The sequence below is a fragment of the Meriones unguiculatus genome, chromosome 20 (genome assembly GCF_030254825.1).
Source record: "Meriones unguiculatus strain TT.TT164.6M chromosome 20, Bangor_MerUng_6.1, whole genome shotgun sequence".
Classification (NCBI taxonomy): Eukaryota; Metazoa; Chordata; class Mammalia; order Rodentia; family Muridae; genus Meriones; species Meriones unguiculatus.
In genome coordinates, this window is record NC_083367.1 from 56,865,263 (window position 1) to 56,876,849 (window position 11,587).

At 42.7% G+C, this 11,587-nt stretch overlaps 1 pseudogene; it reads right to left on the bottom strand.

Annotated features, from left to right (window-relative positions):
* Positions 1-2,070: 2,070 nt before the first annotated feature.
* On the bottom strand, positions 2,071-9,530 carry LOC110552580 (histone H2A.Z-like; annotated as a pseudogene).
* Positions 9,531-11,587: the final 2,057 nt, after the last annotated feature.

Consider the following 11,587-nt stretch of genomic DNA (forward strand, 5'->3'; position numbering starts at 1 on the left):
ACAACCTACAACACAACACACAGCACAGCACAGCCTACATAACAATGCAACTCACATCACAAAACCTACAATGCACACAACCCACAACACAACACAACTCACAGCACATCACAGTATAACCCTCATCACAATATAACCCACAACACATCACAACCCTCACAATGGCGAAACCCACAGCATAACACAACCTACATCATAATACAACCTACAACACACCTATAATATATCACACACATCACAGTAAAACCCACAACAATACAACCTACATCACAGTACAACCAAGAACACATCACAACCCACAACATAACACAACCCATATCACAATACAATCCGCAACACAACACAACCCACAAACAACCCACACAACGGCACAACCTACACCATGGCACAATCGAGACAACCAGGGAGCCTCAGAGGTTACAGCAGGAAATATCTGTGGGTTTGACCTTGGGAAGCTCCTGGACCATGGCTGCAGAGTGGCACAGGGATGCACAGCCCCTCTCTCATTCTATGCCAAAATGCAGCTCTGTGTAGCAACCTCTGACTGGCCATCACCCTCCACTTTCTGCTCCTTGATTCTGCTCACTGGCCTGTGGGCTGCCTGAGGAATACCAATGCCTCACAGTTTGGAATGGTCACATTAATAGTTATCATATGTGACTCCAAATTATTTTTATCTTGGAAAGGAAAATTTTAACCAAGAAATCATTACATATTTATTTTAACATTTCGTGAGTAGAAACACATTTTCTTTGTTTTATTTTGCCCTTCAGCATTTTGGAAAAGCTGAGAGGAAAAGGGATTTGGAAGACATAAAAGAGAGAGATTTTTTTTTTGGCTTTAAATATGTTGGGAGTATTAAACTTTCAGCTCTTTTGGAATCTTATCAGAAATACTATCCTGAGGCTTCAACCCTGTTATTGCCACCATGATAGAAGTCAGGTTTTTTTTGTTGTTGTTGTTTGTTTTGTTGTTTTTTTTTCCCTGTGATGAATTGTATACTTGTGTTCCTCAGGAATTCCTGCCTGTGCCCCAATAAATTTCAGAATCAATCCATCCTTTGGGATCTTTATGAAAAATAGCAGCAGAGGAAACAGGCCACATGATGAGCCTGGTGCTTTCTCACCAATCACGGGTCCTCTTCTGGGTCAGCTCACTTGTGCAGCATCTGTGTTATTTAGGATTCTGTGATTCTTATTTTAAGGAAATGAATCTGAGGCTTGGAAAAAATAATTAATAACCTAAAATGTACCAAGACCTCAACACTTAATTCTGCAAGTCTCTCCTGTGGTGAAAGGCAAGGTGACAGATGCATGAAGCAAAACAAGCGAGGGCAGATTTGATCTGCATCATTGGCTAGTACAAGCAGAGTGACGGAAAACAAATCCTGAGACACCTGTGGAATGGTGGAAACCCTGAAGGACACAGGGCCTAAAACCAAGCAAACCTCCTTCACAGAAACAGCCTCTCCAGCCTTTCCAGTTCCTACAGAGAGAAAGCAGCTTTCTCTTCAGCACTGGCTGGGATCTGCACACTCCTTCCTGTCAAACGTCTGTGTACACAGCTGAAGCCTCATTCTGACACTCAGCTTTCCCTTCCACAGTGTCTCTCGTGCAAACGGAAGCCTAAAACACTGGCTCTGGAGCCATGTGACAGTCTCCCTTGTGACTGCTCTGCTTCCAGCTTCATTTCCTGTCTGCCTTGCCTCGGTCCACCATATCCTTACTTAGCGCTGAAAAGACTTAAAACCTGTTTTCATTTCAGGACTTGTAAGTCTAACTTCCACATATCAGGGCAGTAACTGGACCCATGTGCTTGTTTTCATTTCCTTGCACTGTACAGTCCTCTTCTTTACTTTGGAATTCAGAGGGGATTTATCTTGTTTTATTTTTTATTCCTAGCTCTTGGAGCCACAGGGTATAGTAGGAGAAACTGACTGAAAAACAAAACAAAACAAAACAAAAACGCGTATTGATTGCCTTTGTTAATGACGATTAAAATAGTGGCTAATGCACAATTTGATTATGAAAATCTTTTTTTTTTTTTGCAATTATTAAGCAAATTTAAAACTAGTTTGGGATATGACCTTTATTGAGCTTATCCACCAGAGTGGAAATAATGTCTGTACAAAACCAAATGATTGTTACTATAACTTCTGCATCACAATTAAAATCCAAGCAGTTTTTTAAAAACAATCAACTCAATCAAAAACCCCACTACTTCAGAATCAATAGCTTCTTTGAAGCCACAGTAACACTTACATATGGTTAAGACTCAAATGCAGAAATTTGGTTGCCTGGAAGGCTAATTAAGCCTCCAACTTGCTCAAATAGACTTACAAAAAAGGCAAAATGGTGTTTTTCACAGAGATAGAGTCCACTGGAATCACCAACACTGGACAGCTGTTAAGAGTATTTCGAGTCCTGAGATAGTAAGAAATCCAGGCATCCTTAGATGGTCTTCTGTTGTCCTTTCTTCCCAATCAGAGAGTTGTGGGTATGCGGGAAGACACCACCCCAGCAACTGTAGCCTTGATCAGAGAGTCCAACTCTTCATCTCCACGAAGAACAAGTTGCAAACGACGAGGGGTAACATGCTTTACCTTTAAGTCTTTTGAGGCATGTCCTTCCAACTCAAGCGCCTCTGCGGTGAGGTACTCCAGGATGGCTGCGGTGCACACAGCGGCGGTCGCGCCCACCGTCTGTGGCTGGTTATCCTAGATTTCAGGTGCTGAGGACTACGGCCCACAGGGAACTGCAAGCCGGCTCACAGCGAGGCCAGGCGGACGCACAGCGAGGTCCCGGCGCCCACTCCTCCTTCGACATACCGCGATGCAAACTGCCGATTATGAATATCTTAAATGCTTATTTTAAAACGAAACAAGTCAAGATAGATACTGAACTAAATATAATGAATTATATGCCGCAGCAATGGCTGCACATGGGAGGCCACGGGGAGGCTCCTCAGAGCAAGAAGAGGCCTCCGTTGCGTGCAAGCCCTCAGTGACTCTCCAGAGCCACGTGACCACCCTTAAAACGATGTTTCTCTAAGAGAGCCAAACTGGCTCCATACCATCCCACTCTCATACTTTCATGCGAGATCAGCCTTGAGGTAGGCAGCAAGACTTAGGGGCAGGAGAGCAACTGAGCTCCACTGTTTCACAGCGTGATTGCCGAGTCAGTTTTCAGCAACTTTAGACATTTATTGGCAGGCCAAATCACAAGAGGTGTTCCCAGAGCAGGGAATAATCCTGTCCCTCACTGCAAGCTGCCTTGGAGGAAACAGAGACACTGGGCTCTGAGGAGGCATGATGAAAGGGGTCAGTGTGATGAACATACGAGCCTAGGAGAAGTTGGAAGTCGGGGAAATGATACATCATTCTTCATTGTTTGAGGGAACCACTTATTTTCAGTATCTGGTAGATAAAGAGAGAGAGAAGAAAAACTGTTTATCCTGACGGAATGACCTTTGAGCTCACAGTTCTAAAGGGTATTTATGAGGTCTCACAGTCTGTGCCTGGCTGTTTGGTCCAATGAAGTCTCAGTGTTGAAGGATGAAAGGAGAAAAATGTGCAGGAGGCCTGTTGGTTGGAATGATCTGTACTTATCTCAGTACTGAGAGTCTCTGAGGAGAAGTTTCGAAGTAGGTTTGGAATCCTTTGGAATTAGGAGTTGTCTAAATTCTCCTATAACGGCCATAGCTGATTTTTGAGTATCACCTTGCTTACCACTGCCAAGCCTTCATAGCTTCTTCTTGTTCTTCATCTTCTGTTTCTCATTTCTGTCAGTTGTTTTCTGTGATGTGAATCGTGGGACATGGCATGCATCTTACCTCTTGGACCCAGGGAAATGGAGCTATGCTTGTTCCGCAGTAAACTCACGGAATGCCCAATCTCCTAGCATTTGTCATCCCTGGATTTTGTTGTCTTGCTCCAGGGATGACAGCTTTTGGGATAGTGTTGTGACTCTTACTGTGTTCACCACATAAATGAGCAATTTCTTCAATTTATTTTTGCAGTAAGACAAATACAGCTTAGAGAATATTTTTATGCTGATGAGATACATTTTTAAAATCCTGTTTGTATTACAACATTTTCAGGATGCTGCAATGCTACAGAGCTCAAATAAATGTCAAAACCACACACACACACACACACACACACACACACACATCCTCATTTTTTGATGATCCATTACAAACAAAAATCAAAAATTTCTCACAATTCTTTCAAGAGAAAAATTAATATCCATCTTTTAAAATGTGTTTTTAATAAATTCCCCAGGGCCCTGGAAGCTACAGCAGATTCACACGAAGTTCCTCTCACTGTCATTATTTTGTATGGAAGTCAGCCCAAGGAGCTCAGAGAAAGGGTGACGGGTACATATGTTTACACAGCAACTCCACAAAAAAATGCGGGTTTGGAAGGATCTTGAATGCCAACTTTGCAGTGGAAAGTCTTGCTTCATGGTCCTTTATTAGGGACAACAGGAAGGATCATTTAAATCTGTGTGTTTCCCATTTCCCATAAAGTTCTTTCCTCTGTTTGTCTTAGTGGAATGTTGCTTTTCCAAGGTGCTGTGTGTGAGTGGGATGGAAACCCCTGATAGGATTCAAGAGCAGGAGCACACATTGGTTTTGAAGCTTTTCCCTTCCTTCCAGTTCCCTTCCTTCCAGTCAGTAATTAGGGACAGCTGCTGCTTTCCACCCTGCTTTCTCCCCATCCATCACATCCTTTGATTCCTCCTGCCAACATTCTAATAGTTAATGAAATTATTAATCACTTAAGAAACTTAAAGGAGACTGTTTCTGCTCTCTGTGGATTCTCTGAGCTAACCAGTTTTCCGGTGTGTCTAATGAAACATTTTCAGTACATAAGCCAACTGTATGAGTCTTATCAAAAAGTATGCTGTTTCCAGCTCTTTAAGGTCCACAGTTCCCACATCAGCCAACTCAAAATGGTGCGACATGAAGAGAAACTGTCTTCAGCGTGTTCCTGAAATGTTGGGCAGACTCTGGAAAGAGGAAGATGTCACTGTTTGATAAATTGACGGCTTCATATGCAACTGTGGGCAAGCCTGAATGGTGTAGAATTAAAGATATTAGATGAGATTGTCTTCGTAAGATGTCCATCTTCAGCCCTTGCTTTAGAGCTTGAAAAGTTGGAAACTGGTTACCATAGATGCACATATTTCCAAATACTGAAAATGCTTCAAAAAGATAGAAGATAGCTGCCCAATTGAGATATCCAGGCATTTCTGAAAAGGCAAAAAAAAAAAAAAAAAAAAAAAACTAGCCAATGCTGTGTGAGTCTTGGTGTGACCTCCAGTCTTCTGCATGGATGAGAGAGACCACATCTCTGCCATGTGAGTTAGTGTGCCAGGCCTAACTGATTTGTAGCCTGTCCTTACAGTCTGCTGAGGGAAAGGAAGGCAGTAGATTTCTTGTTCCAAATGACCTGGGGATTGGGAGAATTCATGACTGGCAGGGTAGACTGTGTCTCTTTTTTTTAATTCTTTCCAGTTTATTTATTTTATATCCTAATTGTAGCCCCCTCCCTCATCTCCTTCTGGTTCCCCCTTCCCTACCTCTTCCTCCCTATTCCCTTCCCCTAGTCCACTGAAATGGGGAGTCCTCCTACCCTGCCACCTGATCCTAGCTTATCAAGTCTCATCAAGACTACCTTGATCCTCTTCCTCTGTGGCCTGGCAAGGCTGCATTACCAGGGGGAAATGATCAAAAATCAGACAACAAAGTTCATGTCAGAGAGCCCCTGCTCCCCTTATTCAGGAACCCACATGAAGACTTAATTTGCCTATCGGCTACATCTGAGCAGAGGGTCTAGGTCCTCTCCATGCATGGTCCTTCGTTGGTCCATCAGTCTCTGCAGGCCCCCTGGGCCCAGAATTTTTGGCTTTGTTAGTCTCTTTGTGTTGCTCCTGTCCCCTCTGGATCCTTCTGTTCCCCATTCTTCCATAAGGCTCTCTGTGTTCTACTCAAAGTTTGGCTGTGAGTCTCAGCATCTGCTTTAATCCCCTGCTGGATGGAGCCTTTTAGGGGACCTCTATGGAGGGATCCTGTCCTGTTCCCTCTCTTCCACTGCTTATGGTGTCTATCCTGTTTACCATTATGAATGAGATTTAAGCATCCTCCCTAGGGTCCTCCTTGCTGTTTAGCTTCTTTAGGTCTGTAGGTTTTAGTATGATTAGCCTATATTATATGGCTAATATCCATTGATAAGTGAGTATATAGCATGTGTGTCTTTCTGGTTCTGGGTAACCTAACTCAAAATGATCTTTTCTAGTTCCATCCATTTACCTGAAAATTTCATGATTTCTTTGTTTTGAACGGGTCCTCATGGAACTAAAAAACTTCTGTAAAGCAAAGGACACTGTCAACAGAACAAAACGGTAGCCTACAGACTGGCTTCACCAACCCTACATCTGACAGAGGGCCAATATCCAGAATATATAAAGGACTCAAGAAATTAGACACCAACAAACCAAACAATCCAATTAAAAGAGAGGTACAGAGCTAAACAGAGAATTCTCAACAGACTATAGAATGGCAGAGAAACAATTAAATAAATGCTCAACATTCTTAGTCACCAGAAAAATGCAAATCTAAACGACTCTGAGAATCCATCTTACACTTATCAGAATGGCTAAGATCAAAAACTCAAGTGACAAGACATGCTGGAGAGGATGCGGAGAAAGGGGAACCCTCCTCCATTGATGGTAGGAGTGTAAACTTGTACAACCACTTTGGAAATCAATCTGGTGCTTTCTCAGAATATTGGGACTAGTGCTACCTCAAGATCCAGCTATACCATTCCTGGGCATATACCTGAAAGATGCTCCACCATTCAACAAGGACATTTGCTTAACTATGTTCATAGAAGCTTTATTTATAATAGCTAGAATCTGGAAACAACCTAGATGTCCCTCAATGGAAGAATGGATACAGAAATTGTGGCGCATTTACAAAATGGAATACTGCTATTAGAAATAATAAAATCATGAAATTTGCAGGCACATGGATGTATTTATTTTGTAAAGTAACATCTTCATATTATTATGAGATGAGGTTGACATATAATACTGATTGTTCTTGGAGTTGCTAGGGTCAGAGCCTGAGCCCTGGCAAACCCCAATGAGTCAGGCTCAGCAGACATCTTCAATGGGCCAATTAAAAAACAACAACAACAACAACAAACAGTAGTGAAAAGCAGAGAAAGAAATTGTGTCTGCCCTCAGAAGAGGTCCTATGGACACTCTTACACGAGTCCATTTTCACTTCTGAGGTCCTGATATGAGGTTGAGGTTTAAATCCAAGGACAGAGCTATGTATGCCTATGCAGTTCTGGTTGCACTGTAGTCTGAAGCACTCATCATTGTTGTCTCTCCTTCAAGGTGATCTGACAAATTGTCAGATGACATGAGATCTCTTTCCCTCTATTTGGGAAGCTTCAGCTTTTTCTTTTCCCAAGTTAAGATTCCTGAGAAATTCCAATTTCTTGAGGACCATTGTTTCTATAGTCTGATAATGAAAGGGGGATCTCTTTGGAAGTATCCTCCTTCCTGCCAGTATGGCCACCAGAAAGGGGGTAGGGTTAGGACATGTGCCATACACTGGGCTGTGTCAGAGCAGACATGATCATCGCTAAGAAACTGAGCAGTACGAAAGGCAGATGCCTCTTTCCTTCCTCTAGAAATTCTAGCTGTTTGCCCTTCACCATTCCTATTGGCTGCAAAAGTCATCCAGTCATTTCTGGGATGATTTTGGTGGAAAACATAACATGGCTGGCATTACAGTGTTGGTGTATAGATGTTTTCAGAGGGGTGATAAGAATCAACACTTCTTTTAACTTCCCAAGTTACCCATCTTCTGATGTGTGCTGTGGCCCTGAAACCTATTTTGAGAGATTACAGCTACATTTTGTCTCAGTTCTTGTCAGAGTTTTAACCATAGGATAAAATAGCCACGAACTCTCTCTTCCAAGGTGACAAACACCAGAAACCAAATGGCAGTTAGTCTGTCGTGTTTCTGGGAAGTAGAGCCCACAAGAACCTAAAGCAGAGTGCCTTCGAGAGTCAGGACGAGTGAAACCAGCCTTGGTTTAGCCCAGCAGCACTTGGTCCTGACTGACCACAAATGCCCACTGCAGAGCCAGGAACAATGGTTGCAAGGTTTTGTTGTGAGACTGAGGCTTTGAGGAGGAGAGCAATGGCGCAGATCTAGCCCAGAGGCCAACAAGGAAAAGAGGGCCTTCTCTGTCTGCTCCTCTGCGTGTGCAACAGCAGATACAGGTACATATATCTGAATTACTGTTGTGCAATAGCCTCTAGATGTTAAGAATTACATATTTCTTTTTTATAAATGGATTTTCAATTAAAATAGAATTACATCACCCTCACCCTTCTGTTTTGTCTCCCCATTCTCCCCAGCTCTCTGCCTTTGTATTGGATAACCAGGAAGGGGGGCTCATCCCTGAGAGAGGCTAATTCTCCTTCTTGCAGTTCAAGTAACTGCATCTTAAAGAAATGGATTACGTGTAGGTTTTATTTTTGAAAGATTTTTTTGTTTGTAAGTATGAATATATGTGTGTACCTGCAGGTGGGTATGTGCACATGAGTGCAGTTGCCTGTGGAGGCTGGAAGAGGGCATCACATCCTCTAGGAACTAAACTCAGGTTCTCTAGAAGAACAGTAAAGAGCCATCCATGTGTAGTTTTTAAATACCATTAGCTTAGGTGCACAACAGAAAAAGAAATTGTAAGGATGTGATAAAAACAGTTTCCCACTTTCTAATTTATTTTCAGTTGGAAACATTTTTAATAAAGCACAAATTCTAAATAGTAATACATGTTTTTACTGGTGTCCAATCTTATAATAAATATTTACAAAGAATCCAGATAGTGTATTTAAACATTCATCAATGTGTTCCAATTCACCCTCAGGTATTTTTAGGAAGTGGTGGGGAGGCAAAGAAAGTAGAAAAAGAACTTTTTAGAAGGGATTAACTTTTAATTTGCATATAAGCTGTGAAAATCAATGTTGTCAGTTTTAGGTCTAGACAGGATCTAGAGTCAAATCTCTGGACAGAATAAAAAGGAGAAAGCAAGCTTACGGCCAGCACTCATCCACCGGCTATGTAATTGCAAAAATGACAACGTCCAGAGCTCCTGCCTGGCCTGGCCTGTCTCCCAGTCTTGCCAAGCTTCCCTAGATTCATTTCTAGTAGTGAGTTAGAAAAGCTTGGCTCGTGGACCCTTTCCCATCCCTTCTTTTACTGTTCTCATCTGTCACCCATAGTCCCACAAAGGCCATTTGGTGCTTCAGCTTTCATGGTTTCAGTATGCCTAACTCTCAGATATATTCTTCACCTGTTGACAAATTTCCACACACCTCGCTTGTAGAATCAATGAGAAACTCTTCAATCTGCCTCCAACTACTCTTCAAGTCACCTCCTGGCACCCGCCTCTGCTTCTCACCTAGAGTGAACTCGCCGTCTCTACCGGGCTGGTTCCACATGCCTCTCACACTCCAGCTCCCAGCCTGCTCCACTCATGTCAGTCACAGCAGGGACACTGACACAGCCTCCTGCTGAAAGGGCAGAACCACGCTGCTCAGAAAAGGGATCTCAGCTGATGTGTAAGCAGCCTCGTCTTCCACGAGCACCGTGAAGGCTTTCTCTGTGTCTGCCAGTGTTACCAGTGAAAGGGAAACAAACAGGCCATGTGTTGTGACTTTAGCACAAACCCTCATCCCTTGTTAACATGTCACAGCTGAAGAGTAAATCTGCAACTCATCTCTCCTTGCCTAGGATGTTGGCCATCTGCTAAAAACAAAACCAAGATGTGTTTCCATGGTCCTCAAAAACAGCAGTCACTCCTCCAGCCTTGGGGAAATGCCATCTTGATTTTCTGAGTGGTTGAGTGAAGCCTATAGCAGGCATTTTAGTAGTTAGAACTGATTCCTCTGGTTGTTCACATGGGCACTGATATAGCTGGACCAACTGAGCAGGAAGTTCTTTGAAAACGAAGACTCTTCAGAAGAAATACTCGATAGTTTTCAGTGACTATTTAACTACTCTGACTATTTAATTGCTCCTCGATAACACGTAGCCACAGACAATGAATCTTCATGAACCTTTGGATGTGCTCTGATCTGCCATAGTGATCTTATATAGAAATTTCCTTGCCTGATTTCCAAGTCTGTAATCCAAGTGGGGTGGAAGTAATTACCTTGACTCATCCCCAAATATTCAGAGCATAGGGTAGCCCTTGGCTTACTCTCAAGTTGCCCAATATGTTTTGTTTATTTTTCCTGACTGTATCGAGGCCAACTTTCCCCAAAGAAGGAATGATACAGCTACACAGTTTATTTATGGTTTCTCCAAGGGACTGAAGTCACAGGAGTGAGAAATGCCAGTGGATGTCTAAGAGGATGTCCTTGCTTGTGCTGCTAATTCAGATCCAACCATAGTTAGTCCTCACAATGTGTGTGACCTGCTGCATAGTGGGCTACGGTCTTCATTTTATTTTTATGTGTATGTGTGTTTGCCCTACATATAGGTCTGTCCACATGTGTGTGCTGGTGCCTGAGGAGGCCAGAAGAGGGTACCATATCTCCCCCAGGGACTGGAGTTACAGGTGGTTGTGAGCTCCTATGTGGGTGCTGGGTCCTCTGGAAGAGCAGCTAGCGCTCTTGACCATTGAGCTATCCCTCCAGCCCTGAGGAACTTAATTTTCCTTGTGAAGTGTGCACAAACGCTCAGTAGGAAAGAAGTGTGTGGCTATTTAAGGGAGGTACACACTGTAGCTAGCCACAGGAAGTATACCATCATGCTAATCTCTAAAGAGTTTGCTTCCACAGACTGTACTCAACAGTATAGTTCATGGTCTATAGGACTCATCTCATTGATATATTTATTCTGTTTTCAAGAACCCACTTTACTTTATTTCCTTAATATTAAAAAAAGTATTCTTCCTATGAATGGCTTCCCCATTGCCCTGAGTATTTCAAGTTTTTCTATCATTCACTACCTGTTCTTGGAGTTACACATAGGAAAAAAGAGGATTCAAAAATTAAGTAGATTCTCTCAGATGACCAAGATTGGGAGATCAGTAGTCTTGATATGAAGAGGACCTTTTCCTGTACTTCATTGTCCAAAGCTGCTGAATTTTTCCCAGCCTATTTGCTGTGAGGCAGGTCATGTAAGTTTTCTGAGTTTGCAATAAAGTCATTATTTAGGACAAAGCTGCAGAATTAAGAAAGAGAGACAGCTGGGATATTTTGGCTGATGCCCAAATACTTTCATAAAACATGATACATTTATTAAGGTTCAGGGTAATGGTCAAAATTCCTGGTAGGGGTAGGGAGGACCCCACTGCCATGCCATAGCTTCTTAGGACTCGGCCATTATCAAGGACACAAGAGCCAGACTGAAATCTGTGCCTCTGAGCTACAGGCCACCCCGAGCTGTCAAGGAGCCTGGTGTGGGAACGCCAGCCCGTGCCAGTACAGCTTTATTGGAAATACAAGCTTCTTCAACAGACATCTTCAGGATCCAAGTTTATTTTGGAAAG